The following is a 25388-nucleotide window of genomic DNA, read 5'->3' as shown; positions in this document are numbered from 1 at the left end:
TTTTTATATTCACAAATTTGAATTTACAAACTCCCCAGTTCTGTGTTAGCTGCAGTTTTACTCAGCATTTCCCATTGCCCAATATTTTTAGGTTAGTGAATTGGGCAAAATATTTTACAGCACAATTCTCTTGGCTTCAGTTAGACCTTGATATCATTAGTTTTTCTTGACGTAGTTAAACCTGCATTTTTGTTCAACTCAGGCTGAGATCTGTTTTAAAATTTCACTAGTGATAGATGATTTCCTGTGGGGATTTTTAGAGGATTGTTTTTAATGCCTTCCCATGTGTTAACAGGTGCTAATTTGCCTCTTCCAGTTCTACCTCACTAGTCTGTCACTGGTTATCAAAACAATGGCTCATGTACACTCAGAAGATCAATTCATACTTAGATTTATTTATTTTGTTCAGTTAAGGGAAATAATCCACATGCAGGGATTGCCTGTTAAGGACACTAATATGAAAGGAAAGAGCTGTTCTGGGTGTGAAGACTTCCTTGTGCATATATAGACTGCTGGTCATGACCTCTTTCCTTTATTTCTTCCAACGCTAATTTCTTTCACCTCAGTTCTGATCCCATGCTAGGTGAATTTTCCTGCTCCTAGTTTGTTCCAGTCATCCTTATGTTTTTCCATCAAAAGTAATATGTGTCTAATTTAGCAAGCTAGTACACCTTCAGTTAATGATACATCTAAGAACTAGTGCTGTTTGCAGTGGGCTACTAACCAGATGGCAAAGTAACTGGAATTTAAACATTAAAAAGGCCATTAATTCAGATTTCATATTCCCCGTTTCGCTGCAGAATCACATACCCCTCTACTTACTTCCCATCATCTTTTTGTTCCCTGTAATGTTTTCTCTGCAATAAAACTGAAGGCCATTGTCTAGGCAGGGTGAAAACATAATTATGCTGAATAGTCAATACATAGGTTGAGTTTGAAGTACTGTAATGTTTTAGTGTTCATGCAGTAGTAATCTTTACAACAGTCCTGCAAAGTAGACCAGTATTAGTGCAAGGCTGTCTTACAAGGTCATGACTGAGGTGAGACTTTAATTTAGGGAATTTTTATCTTGCAATCTCAAGACACTTTACTATGTTGCTCTAGGAAAGTTTCTGATTGTTACTAACCTGCTGAAACCAAACACCAAAAGCCAGATGTTAAAATATTCTTAAGAGCTTCCTCTCTGCAGCAATATAAATATTTGTCAAGTTACAAAATATCTTAAACATATTTAACTCTGGCTGAGTGGCGATCTCTGCACATAAGTAATGCATTCAATCCTGGAAAGCCCCAGGCAATGGTTTGAAAGCATTGTTAGCAGGCCACCTGCTGGTTGAGAAATGAAAATGCATTTTACTACTTTTATCTGTACAGTGGTGCCTCACAAGACGAAATTAATTCGTTCCACGAGTTTTGTCGTCTTGCGATTTTTTTTCGTCTTGCGAAGCACGGTGTCAGGAAAGTTTTGGAAAAGTTTCAAAAATCACCAAAGTCTTTAAAAACCTCAAAAAAGGCTACCACACCGCGTTCTATGAGTTGCTCCTCGAAGTCAAGTTGCAACTGTATTAACGGTGTTAAGAAAAAGGAAACAAACTTGCAAGACGTTTCCGTCTTACGAAGCAAGCCCATAGGGAAAATCGTCTTGCGAAGCAGCTCAAAAAACCCTTTCGTCTAGCGAGTTTTTTTTATCTTGCGAGGCATTCTTCTTGCGAGGTACCACTGTAATTAATCTTCTGCTTTATTTATATTCATAATAACTAAAGCATGAGTCTATAAAACCATATTTGCATGCATGATAAGGGTGTCAGATAACAAAACTGAAAAGACTTTGCTCTTGAATATTTTAGGATGTGTAGCTAAGATTCCTGGTCACACTTCAGTTACTTGACCTCAACTTCCTTGTGCTAAGCAAAAAAACTGTTCAGTTGTGCTGACACTGAGGCTTTTGGAGGAAAGCAGTGTGCACAGTATTAACATGCACATTGGGTGTCCGTGTTTTGTTCCAGTCAGGCCTGATTTATACTTTTGATTTCAGCATAATTGCTGCTTGAGAAGCAGCTCCACAGGATGGATCAAAGAGAATGTAGTGGGGGGGACGGTGGGTAGGTTGAGCAAGCAGTTTGTGTGAAATGGCTCCCTACATGGTTGTAGTGATTTCAGCATGGCATCTCAATTCAAAAATCTAAATGTTTTCAATGGTTTGGTTGAAATGTGTGGACTGAAATGTGTCTGTTGCTAGCAGTGATATTATCTGAATCCTTCAAAGCCATCTGAATATCTTGGCTTCAGGAAATAACCCCATCTGGTTAAAAAAATTCTTGCATTCAAACATACACCTTTTGTGGTCTTAAGTAATGTTATCAAAATCAAATTTAACAGCATCATTAAAATAAAGAAGTGCCTTTTTAAATGCAAATGTTCAGCAAGTACCTAAACTTGAACAATTTCCTAGTGCCTTGGAATGGAGTGGGATGTTGGATGTACAAGAGTACAGTACAATGTGCAATTAGTGATGTTTTAGGAAGATTTTTGTGTTTAAATATCCAATTTCAAGTTCATATTGTAGAATGGAAAGTTTATGGTCTTGGTTTAGAAAACCAGTTGCTAAGTTTCATTACTCAAAACAAAAATGGTGTAAAGAACATGAATGAGCATCCCTATATACCCCTGATGGCTGATTCTGACAGTTTTGTAAGTGGCTCCTGATCCCAAATGTTGGCATACAAGCATACAAGGTTCACCATGCAGTGTCTTCCACCAATAGTCTGCAATATCAAAATAAATCCACAGGGTAGCTTCCATAAATGTACGGGTCATTCATTAGAAATATTTGTCAATATCTAGTCCAGGCTTCCTCAACCTCAGTCCTACAGATTTTTTGAGACTATAATTCTCATCATCCCTAACCACTGGTCCTGCTAGCTAGGGATCATGGGAGTTGTAGGCCAAAAACATCGGGGGGGGGCGAGATTGAGGAAGCCTGATCTAGTCAGCATCATAACAGAGAAGCAGTAAAGCAACTTGTTTCCACACTCATACATGCTTGAATACCTTTTTCACAATGGTATCTGTTTCACTCAACGGAGCAAACACCTAGAAGAGTTTGACCCAAAAGCCTCTATACAGCATATCCCAAGCAGTTGAAAGGTTAGCTATCAGGACAATGTGTGAGTACAGTGTTCCTGTAGGCCATAGTGGTGTGACACAAGTGGCTTTATCATTACAAGGATTCGTGGGATATATAAAAAGACATATTTTCACCATCAAACGGCCTCGGTACTGTGTACCTGAAGGAGCATCTCCACCCCATTGTCCAGCCCGGACACAGTTCCAGCGCCGAAGGCCTGCTGGCAGTTCCCTCGCTGCGAGAAGTGAGGTTACAGGGAACCAGGCAGAGGGCCTTCTCGGTAGTGGTGCCTGCCCCGTGGAACGCCCTCCCAGCAGATGTCAAGGCAGTAAGCAACTATTTTACTTTTAAGAGACAACTGAAGGCAGCCCTGTTTACGGAGGTTTTTAATGTTTGATGCTGTATTGTGTTTAATATTCTGTTGGAAGCTGCCCAGAGTGGCTGGGGAAACAATAATAATAATGATAATGATAATAATAATATCATCAAAACAATACCGCAATTTGATTAGATTTTTGCTATGAAGCTGTGATGTAAAAAAAACCACATCTGAAAAGAGCAGAAGACTTACAGTAGTTTGCTTTATGTTTCATAGAACTACACACAGTACTAACATGGATATAACCACCCCTGGTTTAAGACAGTCTAAACTAGTGTAAGCAGTCTGATTAGCTTTTTAATATACTGTAATATCAAAACTAGCTGAATTCCTACTAATTTCAACAGGACTTGCTGCTTAGCATGTACAGAAATGCTCAAAGGCCTTGCTGCAGAGTCCTTCTAGGCACCCTATCAGATATGAAGAAGAGTTCTAGAAGGTTCCTTAACTTGCTGTAAACATTGAGGCATTTTCCACCAATTTTATTTCACTGGAAAGTGTCTGGAAGATACTAACAGCATAGAGGTGTCTTCTCAACTTTGTGAATTTGCTTCTGCTTTGTGGGTAACCATGTCCAAAATTAGATGTGATGGCAGCAAACAAATGGGGAAGGGAGTCTTAAAACAAAAAGAGTGTACCTGTGAGAGCCTGTGGAAAGAGTTTGTGTGCAGAGAGAAAGAGAAAGCGCTGAACCTTCCCCACACCTGCCACTCCCAGCCAGGCTCATTTCCTATATCAGAGCCTAGATGAGCAAAAAGTGACATGGGGGAACAGCCCCCAAGGAGATGCTCTGAAGACAGGGTGAGTGGTTAGGGTTTAGCACGTCTTCCCAAATAAACCTTTTAAATTATATCTGATACAAATTGCTTTATTTGTGATGGGAGGTAGAGAAGTGTAGCTGCAAATGCTCACATGTAGTCTGGCTTTAGATTTTTCTAGGGTCTCAGTGTTATAAACTCTATATGATTTCTAAGATGTCACATGTAATCATATATGGAACAAGATGACATTTTAGATAAAAATTCATTACCCATTCATAAAAGGCTTTTTGACCTGCATTCTGTTCAGGACCATCCTAATAGTGCTTCTGTAGTCACCCAGAGATTTCCAGTTTCAATTTGATTAGGCTAGCACCATGCAAGCACATTCCATTGTTGCAAATAGGTAGGAGTTTTTTATCCTAAATAAAATTATATTAACTAAGTTAATGACATTGCATTGTATAATCAAGCTAACTGGCTAAAGTTGCAATCGTAACACCACTTACCTGGGAGTAAGCCCATTGACTTCAGTAAGCCTTACTTCTGAGAAGAAATGGTAAGGATTATGTTGGAAAACACCATCTCTCTTCCAACAATAGTATCAAGTGGCCAACTATGTTTTGAGATGATGTTATACAGGGACTCTTTGTTTCAACATTGTAATGCATGCTTAACAGATTGTTTGAAATTGGATGTTGCAGCATAAACCAGTGTATTTATTTTGTGCATCTCAGGACACTGTCCTATTGTGTTGGGGGGAGGTAAAGGATGTCTAGCACTTTAATTTAGAATCTTTGATGAATTGGAAATCATTTGGGTGTAAGGTATAGTGTTTCTAAGAGATGAATGGACTTTCTTTTATAATATATTTAAAATAAATTTGTATTGTGTCTTTTTCTGAACATCTTTGGAAGTCTTCTGTTTTGCATTAACCAAAGCATTTTATGTGGATATCTTCTGGATTGATAAGTGTCCTGAGATCATATTGCCTTCCAAAATGTACTCTCCAGTAGCTTCAAATCCCATACTACTGCAGACATTGACCAGACTACTGCAGACATTATCACTTTTTTAAAAACATCAAGTATTTTTTCTGAAATTTGTTATACTTAAACATGAGACTTAGAGAGTTGGGGTGTAGTGAGTTGCAAGAACTGCCTCTCCCCACATGAACCATCTGAGACCTTGTGGTCTTCAACAAAGGCCTTCTCCAAGGGAAGTATGGAAGGTGACTACATAAGAACAAGTTTTTCAATAGTGGCTCCCCATCTGTGGAATGTTCTCCCCAGCAAAACATGTCTGGTGCCATCATTGTTGGTTTTCAGGCTCCAGGCCAAGACATTTTTATTTATCCAGGCTTTGAATGTTAAATTAGCTTTTATTCTGGTACTATTTTAGTGGGGCAGGACTTTATCTTGTCTTATTGGATGAGCATTTTACAAATGTGTGTCATTTAAAATTTGGCTTTTAATTGATTTTATCTGTGTTTTAAGTTGCTTTGAGACTTCTCTTGTTTTGTATCTATCAACTAACAAATGCAATACATTATTTTTTATTCCACTTTTATTCCGCTTAAAACCAGTGTCTAACATTAAACAATGAAGTTAGAGATACAATGGATAAAATCATTTAAATTCACCATAAAATCAGAAAGGCTTGTTTTTAAAACACCTACTCCAAAAAAAAGAACAAATTCACCAGGTACCTGAAGTACAATAGGTTTGAACTCAAGAGGAAGAGAGGTCCACAGCATTGGCTCCACAATACTGAATGTGCAGCTCTGGTAGATGAGAGCCCTGCATCTGAATCATGGTGGTCTGCTGACAGCAACTCTCCTCGACCTCAGTGATCAGGCAAGGATATAATGCATTGCGATCAAAGTATCCTGGGCCCAAGATATTAGGAGCCTTATGAAGTTTCCAGCCCCTCATGTGCATAGACATTTGGTTCATGCTACATGTATGGTGTTTGACTGAAAAAAGCTAGCTACTTTGGTCTAGGGTGAGAGAAAGGTATCTCTGCTCCCCGTTGGATCCCGGGAAAGTCCTCCTGTCTGGGATTAGAGGTAACCTAAGGGAGAGTAGTGGCAGCTGCTAAGAACCTCTGGCATGTCTGGTCTACCCAGACTAGCAGTCGGGGAAGGGAATCAAAGCTCTTCTCGCCCCACCAACTTATAGCCAAAACTCAAGTTTTTTGGCCCTCATTCGGTCCACCACTCACCCATACAATGGTCCAGATCATGCGAGACTCTTCTGATTCAGATGTTATAAATAGAACTGTGTTTCATTGGTGTACTAATGACATTTTGCCCCCAAACCCCAAATGACAGGTCCCAGTGGATTCATACAGATGTTGAACATCATTGGCGACAAGATAATTCCATAGTACACCATAGTACAAAGATCATAGGGCTGAAAACACGCATTTTTCTTACCTGTTGATTTCTGTTTAATAATACTAGATTATATTCCTTATATATGGAATGATGACTCCCTCTGCTGGATTATGCAGGTCAAATGCAGTCCATGGAGAATGCTGAGCAATTTAAAAAAAAAAAACCCTTCGAAATCTCAAAGCCCACACACTTGTGGTCTCATACATACCCATTATATACTTCTATTTAAACTCAGAGGAGCTCTGCAAACACTTGTATCAGTATCCTGTTATGTGGCCAATCCGCTCTCTGTATCATTTAGCCAACCCTAATCTAAGAATAAAGCCATTCTTGGAGAACTACCAGCTCTTAATTAAGACTTTTCGGGCGGATTTGTCACGTTTGCCTGTTCCTGATTCCAGCTCCAAGCGTGCCTCCGACTTCGGGCTCCCTGCTTTCCCGGACTCTAACCTGCTTCTTCCTGTCCTGGGGTCCCCATGGGGCTCGGAGTTTTGTCTCCTCCAAATTCTCCAGAATCTTTGCCCCCGCCAGTTCTTTTAACACCCTCGCCATGGACGTAGCCAGGATTTTTTTTGGGGGGGGGAGCAGAACCGAGTTATCTGCGACGCAATTGGTCAGTTACAGTGAACTAAGTATTTTTATTTATTAACTTGATTTAGGAGGGGAGGGCAGCTGCCACCACCCTGGCTACGCCCATGACCTTCCCCTTTCCCCAGTTTCGCCCTTTCCACCCACCTAGTCGTCTTCTTTTCCTTACCAGGGTCTCTCGGATCCACCCCACTCGCGCCGCCTCAACTCCGTTCCTTTTCCTACTTGCCTTTCTCGCCAGCTGCGACAGATCCGAGCATCCAGAAGAGGGGATAGAAATAATCCGTGGCTTGTTTTAGTACTGTATTGACGGGTCTGCATAAAAGGCGGATCTACACGGATCCTCATGGATCCTCCACTTTTTTAAAAATAATTCCAACAAATGCAGTGTCAAATCACACCTAGAAGGCACGCCTACAAACTGGACTATAAAAAACGTGGATCCAACACTTTGCCGCGCTGCAGTACCATAAAAACATGGATCCGAGGCACGGATCCTCATGAATTCATATGATTTTTATATTGAAACAAAATAAAAACACCATGCTACTGTAGACCACATCTTAGTCTGTAGGAGGAACCAAAAAAATCACGCATCCACTGTTTCGTGGTGCCGCAATGGCGCAAAAACATGGTTAAAAAACACGGATCCTCATGAATCCTCATGATTTTTGCACTAGATCAGCCCAAACTCACTTTCAAATTACACATCATGTCCAGGGGCACAACATCCACCACAGAAATCACGGATCCATGGCTTCCTGGCCATACCATGGCCCAAAAAAGTGGTGTTCAAGAACAGATCCTCATGGATCCTCACACTTTCTGCATTGGACCAACCCAAACTCACCGTCAAATCACACATCATAGCCGGGGGCACAACCTACACCACAAAAAACTCAGATCCACGCCTGCCTGACCACGCCCTGGCCCAAAAACGTGGTTCCGAAGCACGGATCCTCATGAATCCTTATGATTTTTGCACTAGATCAACCCAAAGTCACCATCAGATCAAACATCATGGCCATGGGCACAGCATCCACCACAAAAATCACGGATCCACGGCTTCCTGGCGAAACCGTGGCCCAAAAACGTGGTTTTCAAGAACGGATCTTCATGGATCCTCATGCTTTTTGCATCGGGCCACCCCAAACTCACCATCAAATCACACATCCAGGGGCACAGCCTGCACCACAAAAATCACGGTTCCACGGCTTCCTGGCCACTCTATGGCCCAAAAACGTGGTTCCGAAGCACGGATCCTCATGGATCCTCACGCTTTTTGCATTGGGCCACCCCAAACTCACCGTCAAATCACACATCATTCCCAGGGGCACAGCCTACACCACAAAAAACTCGGATCCACGGCTTCCTGGCCACTCCAAGGCCCAAAAACGTGGTTTTGAAGCACGGATCCTCATGGATCCTCACTCTTTTTGCATTGGGCCAACCCAAACTCACTGTCAAATCACACATCATGTCCAGGGGCACTGCCTGCACCACAAAAAACTCGGATCCACGGCTTCCTGGCCGCTCCATGGCCCAAAAACGTGGTTTTGAAGCACGGATCCTCATGGATCCTGACTCCTTTTGCATTGGGCCAACCCAAACTCACCATCAAATCACACATCATGTCCACGGGCACTGCCTGCACCACAAAAATCACGGATCCACGGCTTCCTGACCATACCGTGGCCCAAAAACGTGGTTTTGAATCACGGATCCTCATGGGTCCTCATGCTTTTTGCATTGGGCCAACCCAAACTCACCGTCAAATCACACATCATGTCCAGGGGCAGCGCCTGCACCACAGAAAACTCGGATCCACGGCTTCCTGGCCACTCCAAGGCCCAAAAACGTGGTTCCGAAGCACGGATCCTCATGGATCCTCACGCTTTTTGCATTGGGCCACCCCAAACTCACCGTCAAATCACACATCATGTCCAGAGGCACAGCCTGCACCACAAAAATCACGGATCCACGGCTTACTGACCATACCGTGGCCCAAAAACGTGGTTTTGAAGCACGGATCCTCATGGGTCCTCATGCTTTTTGCATTGGGCCAACCCAAACTCACCGTCAAATCACACATCATGTCCAGGAGCACTGCCTGCACCACAAAAAAACTCGGATCCACGGCTTCCTGGCCACTCCAAGGCCCAAAAACGTGGTTCCGAAGCACGGATCCTCATGGATCCTCACGCTTTTTGCATTGGGCCACCCCAAACTCACCGTCAAATCACACATCATGTCCAGGGGCAGTGCCTGCACCACAGAAATCTCGGATCCACGGCTTCCTGGCCACTCCAAGGCCCAAAAACGTGGTTCCGAAGCACGGATCCTCATGGATCCTCACGCTTTTTGCATTGGGCAACCCCAAACTCACCGTCAAATCACACATCATGTCCAGGGGCACAGCCTGCACCACAAAAAACTCGGATCCACGGCTTCCTGGCCACTCCATGGCCCAAAAACGTGGTTCCGAAGCACGGATCCTCATGGATCCTCACGCTTTTTGCATTGGGCCACCCCAAACTCACCGTCAAATCACACATCATGTCCAGAGGCACAGCCTGCACCACAAAAATCACGGATCCACGGCTTACTGACCATACCGTGGCCCAAAAACGTGGTTTTGAAGCACGGATCCTCATGGGTCCTCATGCTTTTTGCATTGGGCCAACCCAAACTCACCGTCAAATCACACATCATGTCCAGGAGCACTGCCTGCACCACAAAAAAACTCGGATCCACGGCTTCCTGGCCACTCCAAGGCCCAAAAACGTGGTTTTGAAGCACGGATCCTCATGGATCCTCACGCTTTTTGCATTGGGCCACCCCAAACTCACCGTCAAATCACACATCATGTCCAGGGGCACAGCCTACACCACAAAAGACTCGGATCCACGGCTTCCTGGCCACTCCATGGCCCAAAAACGTGGTTTTGAAGCACGGATCCTCATGGATCCTCACGCTTTTTGCATTGGGCCAACCCAAACTCACTGTCAAATCACACATCATGTCCAGGGGCAGTGCCTGCACCACAAAAAAACTCGGATCCACGGCTTCCTGGCCACTCCATGGCCCAAAAACGTGGTTTTGAAGCACGGATCCTCATGGATCCTCACGCTTTTTGCATTGGGCCAACCCAAACTCACTGTCAAATCACACATCATGTCCAGGGGCAGCGCCTGCACCACAGAAAACTCGGATCCACGGCTTCCTGGTCACTCCATGGCTCAAAAACGTGGTTTTGAAGCACGGATCCTCATGGATCCTCATGCTTTTTGCATTGGGCCAACCCAAACTCACTGTCAAATCACACATCATTCCCAGGGGCACAGCTTACACCACAAAAAACTCGGATCCACGGCTTCCTGGCCACTCCATTGCCCAAAAACGTGGTTTTGAAGCACGGATCCTCATGGATCCTGACTCCTTTTGCATTGGGCCAACCCAAACTCACCATCAAATCACACATCATGTCCAGGGGCACAGCCTGCACCACAAAAAACTTGGATCCACTGCTTCTTGGCAATGCCATGGCCCAAAAACTTGGTTTTGAATCACGGATCCTCATGGATCCTCACGCTTTTTGCATTGGGCCACCCCAAACTCACCGTCAAATCACACATCATTCCCAGGGGCACAGCCTGCACCACAAAAAACTTGGATCCACTGCTTCCTGGCCACTCCATGGCCCAAAAATGTGGTTTTGAAGCACGGATCCTCATGGATCCTCACACTTTTTGAATTGGGCCAACCCAAACTCACTGTCAAATCACACGTCATAGCCAGGAGCAGAGCCTGCACCATAAAAATTATGGATCCACGGCTTCCTGGCAGCGCCATGGCCCAAAAAGGTAGTTTTGAAGCACGGATCCTCAAGGATCCTCACTCTTTTCGCATTGGGGCTCCCCAAACTCACCATCAAATCACACATCATAGCCACGGGCACAACTCACAAATCATGAGTTGCACTACAAAAATCACAAAAATCCCCTTACCTGCACTGTTAATGTCACCACTGCAATATTATTATTAGAGCCGATAGGAGAATATATGACTACCGTATTTTTCACTCTATAGGACAACTTTTTACCCTCCAAAAATTAAGGGGAAATGTGTGTGCGTCCTATGGAGTGAATGCAGGCTCCTTGGCTTCAGCGATAGCAACACGAAGCCTCCGAAGCGCAGAGGGACCGCTCCCTCCACGCTCCGGAGGCTACGCGTTGCTTTCGCTGAAGCCTGGAGAGCGAGAGGGGTCGGTGCGCACCGACCCCTCTCGCTGTCCAGGCTTCAGGGATAGCCGCCTGAAGCCTTTGGAGCACAGCGCAAGTTCCTGCTGATCTCCGAAGGCTTGTGGTAAGCCGCCTGAAGCCTGGAGAACGAGAGGGGTCGGTGCACACCGATCCCTCTTGCTCTCCAGGCTTTGCTTCTCTGGAGAGGCACTGCACAATGTTTCCTCTCTGCGCAGCGCTCCTTCAGTGAAGCTGGAGGAGAAATGGAAGGGGCTCCGTTTCTCATCCCGCTTCGCTGAAGGGGCGCTGAGCGGAGAGGGGGAGATTTTTTTTCCCCTTGTTCTCCCCCTCCTATGGTTCGGTGCATCCTATAGAGTGAAAAATACGGTATATATTGTACCAAGATATGGTTCATCTTCAAGAACAGATCAAATACATGCCAAAGTATTAAAGAGGAGAAAAAATATGAAACTGCTTACATACTGTCAACTAATATCCAGATTCAAGAAAGACTGTATGGCAAACATACAGTGAAAATCAGTGAAAAGATAGAATCTGAGTCCATCATAACAGAGTTCTACCTTCTGGGTAAAATTTATAAACTATTACTCAAATATGACACCAAGCCCGAACAAGCAAAACCTTATATGACAAAATGGATGCAAAAATTTTAAGAGCAGTTCACAGTAGAACAGTGAGAACAATTATGAATAAAGGAATAAAATTTACTGCAAATTAAGCCCTAAAACAAAATTGGTACAGTGGAACCTCGGGTTGCAGACATAACCCGTGACTGAGGCACGTCCGCAACCCACAGCATTCGCATCCTGAAGCGCCACGTCTGCACAGGCACTGGTGCAATTTGGCGCTTCTGCGCATATGAAAGACCCAGTTCTCTGAGTGCATGTTCTGGAAGCTGGGCAATAGGGGCAGTACAGGATTCCTTTTGGTGTACTGACCTCCCCGCTGCACCAAGGATTCCCTGCCCGAGCTGCTTCAGGTCATTGCGGATGTTCTCCTGGAGATACCTAGTTTGGTTGTCCTAGGGGATTTTAACATCCATGCCAACATGACCTTACAAGGGGCTGCTTGGGACTTCGTGGAAAGCATGGCCTCCATGGGGCTGTCCCTGAATAAGTTTGGCCCAACTCATAGTCACGGACATGCCTTAGACCTAGTGTTCACCAATAGTGACATGGGTGATATGACACTAGGTAAAAGTGAAACAAAAGAAGTGCCATGGTCAGATCACTTCCTGGTGCAACTGGACTTCTCCGTGACCCTTCTCCTCTGCAGGGAGGTGGGACCAATGCGGATGGTCTGCCCCCGCCACTTAATGAATCCAAATGGTTTCCAGAGAGTGGTAGGGCATGCTTTATCCCATGTTGATGGCCTTTCAGCTGATTCCCTGGTGGCCCGCTGGAATGTGGAGTTGACCAGGGCTATCGACTGTCTGGCTCCGAAGCGCCCTCTCCGACTGCATGGAGCCCTGACAGCCCCGTGGTTTTCTTTGGAGCTGCGGGTGAGGAAACAATCGCTGAGACGGCTCGAGTGCCAGTGGCAGAAAACTCATTCTGAATTGGACCGGACACAGGTTAGAGCTCAATGTCGAGCCTACCAAGTGGCGATAGCAATGGCGAAGAAGACTTTCTTCACCGCCTCTATAGCATCTACAGAAAATAGTAGCAGGAGACTCTTTCAGGTGGTTTGCAATTTAATGGAACCACCTTTACCACCGGGGCCTTGTAAAGACCCCAAGACCTCCTGCAACGATTTTTCAAATTTTTATGCAGATAAAGTTGCTCATATTCGGAAGGAGGTAGACACCACCGTGGGAGCAGGGCCGGGGCGGGAGAGTGCTAGAGCCCTGTCTGGTCAAGTTGCATGGAATCAATTTCAATCCGTTACCCCCGAGAATGTGGACAGGCTGCTTGGATGCGTGAAACCAACCACCTGTCTCCTTGATCCTTGCCCATCCTGGCTAATAAAAGCAAGCCGGGAAGGGCTGGGCAATGGGCTCTGCGGGGTGGTGAATGCTTCCCTCTGTGAGGGGGCATTCCCAGACCAGCTGAAAGAGGCGGTCATTAAACCGCTTCTTAAAAAAACATCTTCAGACCCGGCCAGTATGGCCAACTATCGCCCAGCCTCAAATCTTCCATTCTTGGGCAAGGTGATTGAGCGGGTGGTTGCTGAACAACTCCAGGCACGCCTGGAGGATGCAGACCATTTGGATCCCTTCCAATTGGGATTCAGGTCTCCTCATGGGACTGAAACTGCCTTGGTCGCGACAATCGATCATAACATCCTTCTGGACCGTCTAGAGGAGCTGGGAGCTGAGGGCACTGTTATACAGTGGTTCTGCTCCTTCCTACTGGGCTGTGTCCAGAAAGTTGTGGTGGGGGATGAGTGTTCAGACTTACTTGTGGGGTGCCTCGGGGTTCCGTCCTCCCCTCCATGCTTTTTAACATCTACAGGAAGCTGCTGGGAGAGATCATCAGGGGGTTTGGGCTTGGTGTCCATCAATATGCGGATGATACCCAACTCTACCTCTCTTTCAACTCAGAACCAGTGAAGGTGGTGAAGGTCCTGTGTGAGTGCTTGGAGGCGGTTGGAGGATGGATGGCAGCTAGTGGATTGAGGTTGAATCCTGACAATAATGAAGTTCTGTTCTTGGGGGACAGGGGGTGGGCTGGTGTGAAGGACTCCCTGGTCCAGAATGGGGTAACTGTGCCCCTGAAGGGCCAGGTGCACAGCCTGGGAGTCATTTTGGACTCACAGCTGTCCATGGATGCACAGGTCAATTCTGTATCCAGGGCAGCTGTCTACCAGCTCCATCTGGTACGCAGGCTGAGACCCTACCTGCCCGGAGACTGCCTCACTAGAGTGTTATCTTCCGCTTGGACTACTGCAATGTCCTCTACGTGGGGCTACCTTTGAAGGTGACCCAGAAACTACAACTAATCCAGAACGCAGCAGCTAGTCTGGTGACTGGGAGTGGCCACCAAGACCATATAACACATGTCCTGAAAGACTTACATTGGCTCCCAGTACATTTCTGAGCACAATTCAAAGTGTTGGTGCTGACCTTTAAAGCCCTAAACGGCCTCAATGCAGTATACCTGAAGGAGCATCTCCACGCCCATCATTCTGCCCAGACACTGATGTCCAGCACCAAGGGCCTTCTGGTGGTTCCCTCACTGTGAGAAGCAAAGTGACAAGGAACCAGGCAGAGGGCCTTCTTGGTTGTGGCGCCCGCCCTGTGGAATGTCCTCCCATTAGATGTCAAAGAGATAAACAACTACCTGACATTTAGAAGACATCTGACGACAGCCCTGTTTAGGGACGTTTTTAATGTGTGACTTTTTAATGTATTTTTATTTCATTTTTTGGGAAGCCACCCAGAGTGGCTGGGGAAACCCAGCCAGATGGGCAGGGTACAAATATATTTGTAGTAGTAGTAGTAGTAGTAGTAGTAGTAGTAGTAGTAGTAGTACTTTGTAGGATTTGATAATCTTTATAGGTCTTTTAAATTTCTAATCTATCTATCTATCTATCTATCTATCTATCTATCTATCTATCTATCTATCTATCTATCCCCTCCCCCGTTTCCCTTTCTGTACTTCCTTATCCTTATAAAATTGAATATATATATATTTTAAAAATTTACGGCTCCACAGTTTTCTGGGTCGCCCCATATTCATTACCCAACCACCTATGCTGCTCATGTCCAGATCACCAGATCACTTTGGGGCACTGCCATGCTGTAAAAAGATTCTCATGAAGCACAGATCCCCATGGATCCTTAGGTTTTTTTATGTTTGGTCACCCTGAAATCACTATCAAATCACACATGATGTATATGACCACAGAACGAACCACAAAAACCACAGAGCACAGCCAAGGAACAAACACTATATTAAATACTTTAATCCTCATGGATCGGCATGATTGTTAAATGGACTCCACCAAATTATATTGTAAGCTCACACCAATGTCCATGGAATGACCGAAATACAAACGCTATCTGAAATGGTTCTGCATTAGCAAGAACATTGAAATAAAATGACATTCATATTCATAGCTTCCACTGGAAATTTTTGACACTGCTAAACCTCAAGAATGTCCAAGGCAGAGATTGTGATGATCTTACCTGTGAATGTAAATTATCAAACCAACTAGATGGAGACCACCAAAGTAACCATGAAAAACAATCACCTGTCTTGCGTCAATTCAGCTACAAATGGTTTTGGGACAAAAGTTGGTTGCTTTGCAGGGGTAGTAATTATAAATGGAGGTTTAACTGCAAGTTTTTTTGAGAACAGATTTTGTCAGTGCAAACTTTGAAATAGGGGGTTTCCAACGTGGTGCCCATGGGAATCATGTTGCCTGCTGACAGCTTTCCTGGAGTCCACCACGTGTTTTTAGAAAAAGAACAGGATTAGTGGTGAATTGTGCCCAGCATGACTTCAGATTGTTCATAGTACATTTGATTGACTACAGGGGCATATGAAGGGGCAGCGGGGTGATGGTGCCCCAGGGTGCCATGCTGGGGGGAGAGTGACAGTAAGGTCGCTGTACTGGCTGCCGCTCTTGCGGCAACTGTACAGGCAGCCCCTCTCGCAGCAACCGTATGGGCCATACGGGCAGCTGCTCTCGCGGCGGCCGTACAGGCTGCTGCTCGCGTAGCGTCCATACAGGCAGCTCTTCTCACGGCGGCCGTACAGGCTGTATGGGCAGCCGCTCTCCTGGCGACCATACGGGCAGCCATGCATGCACAGTCCGTACAGGACATCATCCAGGACTTGTTACCATATTATAGCTGCCACAAAATCTATCGGCATGCCACCAGAACCAGGGAAGCCTTGCCAGTTGCAGCTCACACAGTTGAAGTGAAATAAAAGACAGAAGAGTAGATCGGGAAGAAAGTTCCCCAGACTGCAGGAAAAGATAACAGTAGCTCCAGCAGCTGATTCAGTGCAGGCTGCTGAGGGGTTTGACTCCTTAAGATCACCAACTGACTATGAGACACCTGGAAAGCACTCAGCCTCAGATGACCTCCACTCCAAAAGGTGGGAAAGAGGATTTGACAGTGACCAATATTGATTATTTTGATAGCAGCCCCATATTCTCAACACAAAGTGAGAAGTGTTTGGACAAATCACTGATTTGTACATCAGTTCCCCCATGGCACAACTGTACCTTCCCCACACTCAGTCTACAAACCATGGGACTTTGGTTCAGTTGGCAACATCTGTGTGTATGACTATGATATAAACACACTGAAAGGATCAAACTGGATAAATGATCGCATAATAGATGCCTTTCTTGCCTCCAGGGTGATCATGGCCAAAGAGCTAGGTCACAATGGAACAATTTTCCCACTTACCGTACTTGCCACTTCATGCAGATATGTCAAAGATTGCCAGTGCAAGCTCTGAAGAACTGTTTGAGATTTGGAGTGCTAAAGAAAGATGTTTTGATTATTCCAGTAAATGACAGAGAAGTCCACTGGAAACTGATAGTAATCATTTTTAAATGGAAGACCATGCTCTATCTAGATTCCAAACATGGATTGAACCACTCTGTGATTGATGCAATAACATCCTTCTTAGCATGTCTGTATGAGATGGATTCAAAATATCCCTACAGTTTTGCGGCTGATCATTTTTTGCACCAACTGATATACCCAGGCAAGGTACCGTAATTCCAGTGACTACTGTCCTTTCACATGTACCATTGCCCATCTGATTGCTTCTGCTGCCCAATTACACTTCATACAAAAGGATATGGCTGCCATTAGACCCTGGATTGCAAAAGAAATAGTACAGTACTGTGGGAAAACCTATTTTGAAGGACAAGACAAATATTTTCAAGTGGAAATTGATGCTGTTCCTCCCAAGAAGAGACAAATCTTGAACGAGAGTTACATTACTGTGTCTCGATCATGCCCAGAGGGATGGAAGGATACACTAACCTATTGCTCAGATATCCTTGTTTGAAGGCTGCTGGTCACTATGTTTCTTGAAGGAAGGGTGCAGGAGGCCCTGTGGTGACCTAACTATGGCTTCCTGTGAAGGAAACTGCAAGGACTGGTACCACTGCTTTCGCATAGGCATTGATTCAAAAGATCTTCCAGAGGTTTTTGTGTGTCCAGACTGTCAATCCACTGTGGCCAAATAGATTTTGAAACTGCGAACTGTCATATTCCACAGGTTGGTATAATACAGCAAAATCCAAACATATAGTTTTCATCATCATGGCAGGGATGGTCCTTTCCATAGAATTCTTATTTATGGAGTTAGTTTTTATATCCTGCTTTTCTCTACTTGAAGGAGTCTCAAAGTGGCTAAAAATCTCCTTTCCCTTCCACCCCCACAACAGACACCTTGTGAGGTAGGTGGGGCTGAGAGAGTTCAGAGAGAAGTGTGACTGGCCCAAGGTCACCCAGCAGCTGCATGTGGAGGAGCGGGGAAGCGAACCCAGCTCACCAGATTAGAGTCCACCGCTCTTAACTACTACACCACAGAAACGTATCTCTTAAAACTCTGGAGCAAGCTGTTCAGTTCAGCCTCATAGTGATACTGATTTGTGGAGGGAAGGTTGGTGATGAGCAAGATCTGTTCCCATTTCCCAACACAGAGACCATAGAGCAGTTTCTTTTGGGGGCTGAACCTGCAGAGTGTTTCTGTTCAGAATTTCCGTGGCAGAAATTGGCTAAGTGCCTTTATAAACATTCAGCTTCTCAAATCAAACCCCATCATGAAACTTTCAGGTGTAGCTGTTGGAGGTGGAGGGCAGAGAAGGTGCTAGTCCTTACCTCCCTCCTCCCAGCCTATCATTGCCCAATGGGCTGAATTTCAGGGCTTTTGCATGTAAAGGGCAAGCTTGTTCTTTACTTGTTTGGACTCTTTAAACTTGGAAACAGATATTTGGCTCCATGACCAAAATGACCAAAAGGGTCAGCTTCTAGAGGACTGGAAAGATCATAATTGTACTTCCCCTACCCTCAGCCCTAACTCCGTTGAGTATTTTTTGTTATGAGACTGAGTGTTTGGGGCTGATGCTGTAGCATTCTTGTCTGGGGGCTTGATGGAAAAACAGAAAAGTGACCCTCACCTAACTCTCCAATGCCCTTCAACAAGAATGCTGTAGGAAATATTGCTAAGCCCAAAGGGAGGCAAAAATTTGCTTCAGCTCACCTTGTTAATGGCAGAGCAAAAGCTATGCGTGTGTCATTCTCAATCAGTCTACTTTCAGGACTGATTTTAGAACCCTCTTATATCAGGCCACATGGTCACTGGAGGTGGCCCCATCATGCAAACATGACTATCCACACAGGGACCATCTATTTTTGTTTTTTTCCTGATACTGGATTTTAAGTTACAGTTACATCTTTTAAAACAGCTGTCAGTATATCACACTGTATTCCACTTGCCTTCCAAAGGAACACGTGGCTCTCCCCACATAGCGGGTTAGGTTGAGACTGCTGATCCAAAGTAATCAGTAATTTTTACGGTAATTACAATCCTGCTTTCCCTTGTACCAGCTTACCTTGACTTCAGTAAGGCCTTTGAAAAGCTCCCCCATGATATTATTGCAAAACAACTAGTAAAATGTGGGCTAGACAAAGCTACTGTTAGGTGGATTTGTAATTGGTTGATGGGATGAACCCAAAGAGTGCTCATCAGTGGCTCACCTTCATCCTGGAAAAAAATGACTACTGGGGTTCCACAAGGTTCTGTCCTGGGCCTGGTGCTATTCAATATTTTTATAAATGATTTGGATGATGGAATAGAGGGTGTGCTAATCAAATTTGCAAATGACTGCAAACTGGGAGGGGTTGCTAATACACCAGAGGACAGGGTCAGAATTCAAAATGACCTGAATAGCCTAGAGAGCTGGGCCAAAACCAACAATATGGAGTTCAATAGGGAGAAATGTAAGGTACTGCACCTGGATAGAAAAAATGAAATGCACAGGTGGGGGACACTTGGCTTGACAACAGTACCTGTGAAAGGGATCTGGGAGTCTTAGTCGACCACAAGCTGAATATGAGTCAACAGTGTGATGTGGCAGCTAAGAATGCCAATGCAATTCTGGGCTGCATCAATAGGAGTATAGTGTCTAGATCAAGTGAAGGAATGCTACCACACTATTCTGGTTGGTTGGTTGGTCAGACCACACCTGAAATACTGTGTCCAGTTGAAGAAGGATATTGTCAAGTTGGAGCATGTCCAGAGGAGGGTGACCAAAATGTAAAAGGTCTGGAATTCAAGCCCTATGAGGAGAGACTTAGGGAGCTGGATTTGTTTAATCTAGAGAAGAGAAGATTAAGGAGTGACATGATAGCCATGTTTAAATATTTGAAGGGATGTCATGTTGAAGAGGGAGCAAGCTTGTTTTCTGCTGTTCTAGAGACTAGGATGCAGAATAATGGATTCAAACTATAGGAAAAGAGATTCCACCTGGGCGTGGTAATCCAGTCAGGGAAAAAGGGAGGCATACTATGTTTAGGGCACCGTTTCCAGCCCCTTCCCCTTTTCGGGGTGAGCATAGTGGATCCTAAAAAGGGCTGCTTAGTCATGGATACAGCTGCTGAGCTGCTCAACGGCCTCATTCCTTGAGTCAGAACGACTGACCGCCCATGTGTCGGTTCATGACTAGGGGCTTCACATTCCTGCCACAGTAGCCATTTAGTGATGGCCATGGGGGGAGGGTTTGGGGGGTTGGGTTTGGTTTTTGGAAGACGCCTGTGCGTGAATTTGTTTTATGTGTGTAGATTAGTGCACGCTGACCAACGCACAGTCTTCGCAGTAGGGCTCTGTTCTGATGGCATGAGTAGTCACGACAAACTGGTGGATCCTATCTGCTGCAGCCTTCATCCGCCTTCAGAGCCATTGTAACACACTGCTTGTTATCACCTGCCTGTTCTGCCGTTGAGGACTTCTTGGATCATTCTTTGTCTAACTCCTTCCCTGTTATGTACTAAGCTTGGATCCTAGAACAATAGGCAAGTAGGATCCTAGAATGCAAGAACTGATTGGCTTGCAGGAAAAGACCATTCAGGCTCCAGGAGGGAAGCAGAATCAGCTAGTCAGACGGGACTCATTGTGTAAATAATGTATATAAAAGCCTGAGGTTTGGGGGGGAATTCAATCACTGTTTTACAAGCTGCAATAAAGAGCATGAAATCACTACAGGACTCTGAGCATATTTAATTTTCTTTGACCTTACCACCTTGGGTGACCCTGCTGGGAGTACGAGATTCCCAATGGCTTCACTCACAAAGGTCATAGGAATGTGCAAGCCCACTCACCATGACAAGTGAGAGAACTGAGATAGATTGCACCGAGCCCTGGTTCTCATTAGACAAAGCGTTCCACCAAAAAGGCTCTGGCTCTGGTTGAGGACAGCTGGATATGTTTTGGGCCAGGGAACAACAGGAGGTTGCTGTTAGATGAGCGTCACACTCATGGGGGGTGTATTGGAAGATAATTCCCACAGATAAGAAAGGTCACAGACTGTTTAGGGCTTTAAAGATTAGCACCAAAACATTGAACCTGATTCGATACTCCACCTGGAGCCAATCCAGCTGATGAACAACCAACTGAATGTGGGCTCTCCACAAAGTCCAAGTAAGAACTCATGCATCTGCATTTTAGACCATTTGGAGTTTCTGGAGCAGTCTCAAGGGTAGCCCTGCATATCTATCTCTCTCACTCTCACTCTCTCTCTATCACATTTATACCCTGCACTCCCCGGCTCAGGTGTACAGCAAGTTAAAGTAGTCTAGTCTGCAGGTGACTACTGCATGGATCACCATGGCTAGGTTGGAAAGGGACAGGTACGGTACCAATCTCCTAACCTGACATAGATTCAAAAATTCCAGTTTGGCTACATTTGTGACCAATGCCTCCATAGAGACAGAAGCATCCAGGATCACACCGGGACTCCTGATAGCGGCTACAGGTGACTATTCCGCCCCATTAAGAGCTGGGAGCTGGCAAACCAAACTGAAATTATTCTGGCCCAGCCATTGGACGCCCATCTTTAATGGATAGAGATTCAGCCGACTCCGTTTCCTCCATCCCAGCACACCCACCTAAAAATTGGCCAATATATCCAGGGTAGCATCTGGCAGTAGATCCATGATGTTTGTGGTCAGATCTGTGGTTATGTACAAGATATTTGAATAAAGGGTGAATTTGGGGTTCCCCAATGCAAAAAGTGTGATGATCCATGAGGATCCGTGCTTCAAAACCACGTTTTTGAGCCATGGAGTGGCCAGGAAGCTGTGGATCCGTGTTTTTTGTGGTGCAGGCTGTGCCCATGGCCATGATGTGTGATTTGACGGTGAGTTTGGGTTGGCCAATGGAAAATGCGTGAGGATCCATAAGGATCCATGCTTTGAAATCACGTTTTTGGGCCACGGTATGGCCAGGAACCCGTGGATCCGAGTTTTTTGTGGTGCAAGCTGTGTCCCATGGCATGAAGTGTGATTTGACAGTGATTTAGGGGTGGCCCAGTGCAAAAAGTGTGAGGATCCACGAGGATCCGTGCTTCAAAACTACATTTTTGGGCTACGGTGTCGCCAGGAAGCCATGGATCCGTGACTTTTGTGGTACAGGTTGTGCCCCTGGCCATGATGTGTGATTTGATGGTGAGTTTGGGCTGATCTAGTGCAAAAAGCATGAGAATCAATGAGGATCCGTGCTTCAAAACCATGTTTTTGGTCCACGGTGTTGCCAGGAAGCCGTGGATCCGAGTTTTTTGTTGTGCAGGCTGTGCCCCTTGGTATGATGTGTGATTTGACAGTGAGTTTGGGTTGGCCCAATGCAAAAAGCATGAGGATCCATGAGGATCCGTGCTTCAAAACCACGTTTTTGGGCCATGGTGTTGCCAGGAAGCCGTGGATCTCGGTTTTTGTGGTGCAGGCTGTGCCCCTTGGTATGATATGTGATTTGACAGTGGGTTTGGTTTGGCCCAATGCAAAAAGCGTGAGGATCCATGAGGATCCGTGCTTCAAAACCACGTTTTTGGGCCACGGTATGGCCAGGAAGCCGTGGATCCTATTTTTTTGTGGTGCAAGTTGTATCCCTGGCCATGATGTGTGATTTGACGGTGAATTTGGGCTGATCTAGTGCAAAAAGCGTGAGGATCCATGAGGATCCGTGCTTCAAAACCACATTTTTGGGCCACAGTATGACCAGGAAGCCATGGATCCATGATTTTTGTGGTGCAGGCTGTGCCCCTGGACATGATGTGTGATTTAACGGTGTGTTTGGGTTGGCCCAATGCGAAAAGTGTGAGGATCCATGAGGATCCGTGCTTCAAAACCACGTTTTTGGGCCTTGGAGTGGCCAGGAAGCCGTGGATCCGAGTTTTTTGTGGTGCAGGCAGTGCCCCTGGACATGATGTGTGATTTGACAGTGAGTTTGGGTTGGCCCAATGCAAAAAGAGTGAGGATCCATGAGGATCCGTGCTTTAAAACCACGTTTTTGAGCCATGGAGTGGCCAGGCAGGCGTAGATCTGAGTTTTTTGTGGTGCAGGCTGTGCCCCTGGGAATGATGTGTGATTTGACGGTGAGTTTGGGGTGGCCCAATGCAAAAAGCGTGAGGATCCATGAGGATCCGTGCTTCAAAACCACGTTTTTGGGCCATAGAGTGGCCAGGAAGCCGTGGATCCGAGTTTTTTGTGGTGCAGGCAGTGCCCCTGGACATGATGTGTGATTTGACGGTGAGTTTGGGGTGGCCCAATGCAAAAAGCGTGAGGATCCATGAGGATCCGTGCTTCAAAACCACGTTTTTGGGCCACGGTATGGTCAGGAAGCCGTGGATCCGTGATTTTTGTGGTGCAGGCTGTGCCTCTGGACATGTGTGATTTGACGGTGAGTTTGGGGTGGCCCGATGCAAAAAGCGTGAGGATCCATGAGGATCCGTGCTTCAAAACCACGTTTTTGGGCCACGGTATGGTCAGGAAGCCGTGGAGCCGTGATTTTTGTGGTGCAGGCTGTGCCCCTGGACATGATGTGTGATTTGATGGTGAGTTTGGGGTGGCCCGATGCAAAAAGCGTGAGGATCCATGAAGATCCGTTCTTGAAAACCACGTTTTTGGGCCACGGTTTCGCCAGGAAGTCGTGGATCTGTGATTTTTGTGTTGCATGCTGTGCCCATGGCCATGATGTTTGATCTGATGGTGACTTTGGGCTGATCTAGTGCAAAAATCATGAGGATTCATGAGGATCCGTGCTTCGGAACCACGTTTTTGGGCCAGGGCGTGGCCAGGCAGGTGTGGATCCGAGTTTTTTGTGGTGTAGGCTGTGCCCCTTACTATGATATGTGATTTGACGGTGAGTTTGGGTTGGCCCGATGCAGAAAGCGTGTGGATCCATGAAGATCCGTTCTTGAAAACCACGTTTTTGGGCCACGGTTTCGCCAGGAAGCCGTGGATCTGTGATTTTTGTGGTGGATGCTGTGCCCATGGCCATGATCTTTGATCTGATGGTGACTTTGGGCTGATCTAGTGGAAAAATCATGAGGATCCATGAGGATCCGTGTTTTTTAACCATGTTTTTGCGCCCCTGCGCCCCCCCGAAACAGTGGATGCGTGATTTTTTTGATGCTTTCTACAGAGTAAGACATGGTCTACAATATCATGGTGGTTTTATTTAATTTGAATGAAAAAATCATATGAATTCATGAGGATCCGTGTAGATCCGCCTTTTACCTTTTTCCTGTATTGACGAAGAGCGCTGTGGTGCCTGTGAAAGACAGAGACAGGTTTAACGCAGACTCCTGCGCTGCCCAGGGTTGGACTAGATCAAGCATAGGCAAACTCCGGCCCTCCAGATGTTTGGCACTACAATTCCCATCATCCCTAGCTAACAGGGCCAGTGGTCAGGGGTGATGGGAATTGTAGTCCCAAACATCTGGAGGGCCGGAGTTTGCCTATGCCTGGACGAGATGACTCTCAGGGTCCCATTCAACCAAGTGTATTTATGTACAATATTAAATCCACCCAATGCAGTCCACCGGCTTTTTAAATTATTACAAGGCGCTCCTTTTTGGGGTTAGGTCTTCAGCAGCGCAACCTTAAGCGTGTTTACTCTGATGTACGGTAAGTTGTTTTTTCCCCTCGCTCTGCATGTAAAACAGGCTTCGGAGCTAAATCCGAAACTTCCTCCCTCCGCCCTGCCAGACTCCCTCTCTCCCCTCCCCTCCGCTTTCATTCTATGTGCGGACTTCAAACACTCTCCTAGCAACCGCCCCCATAGCAGGAAACAGCCTATCGCCGCAGACGGACAGCCGCTCCGGCCAATAGGCCGTGCGTGCGGCGACACAGTTCCCGGCCTTCCGCACTCGAGCAACCAATGGCTGCTGGGAGACGGGACTTCCGGCTAAGGTGGAGGAGGCGGAGCGGGCAGGTTTTTGTGTGTGTGAGAGAGAGAGAGTAAAGAGAAGAAGAAGAGAGCAGAGAGCAGTCAGTCGCTGGCTCCCTCGGGAAGGCGGGGGAGGTCCGGCTCTCCCTGCTCGGGCGGCGGAGGGCAGGCATCAACGGCCACCTCCACCTCACGAGGCTGCCGACAGCGGCGGGGGGGGGGGGGTCTCCGAGTGAAGGGAGCTTGAGCGGCGCCCGCTTCTGTTGTTGCCAAGGGAGGGAGGGGGTCGCCTGTCAGGAGTTGCTCTCTGAGAGGCCGTGAGGGAAGAGGCCGGTGGAGGGGGGGCGGCAGGGCGGAGGCGAGTGTCCCCCTCAGGGGCGGCGGGGCAGAGTCCCGGGGAGGACGAAGGGGGGTTGGGGGGTGCGGTGTGGTCGGAAAGGGCGTTTGTGGTCCGAGGATGGAAAGAGAGTGAGTTTCGTAAAAGAGCGGGGAGAGGGGCGGCTGCCCCACAGACGGTT

The 25388-nt window shown here is 46.2% G+C and overlaps 1 long non-coding RNA gene across 1 annotated transcript; it reads right to left on the bottom strand.

Moving 5' to 3' along the window:
- Positions 1 to 1719: 1719 nt before the first annotated feature.
- On the bottom strand, positions 1720 to 24650 carry LOC308580034. Its single transcript, XR_014004677.1, has 2 exons — positions 24219 to 24650; positions 1720 to 7539 (listed from the first exon to the last, which is right to left on the bottom strand). It is a non-coding gene; the product is annotated as an uncharacterized lncRNA (long non-coding RNA).
- Positions 24651 to 25388: the final 738 nt, after the last annotated feature.

Source organism: Podarcis bocagei (genome assembly GCF_964188305.1).
Source record: "Podarcis bocagei genome assembly, chromosome: 2".
Classification (NCBI taxonomy): Eukaryota; Metazoa; Chordata; class Lepidosauria; order Squamata; family Lacertidae; genus Podarcis; species Podarcis bocagei.
Note: the sequence above shows the minus strand (reverse complement) of the source record. Positions and strands in the feature narration are given on the sequence as shown.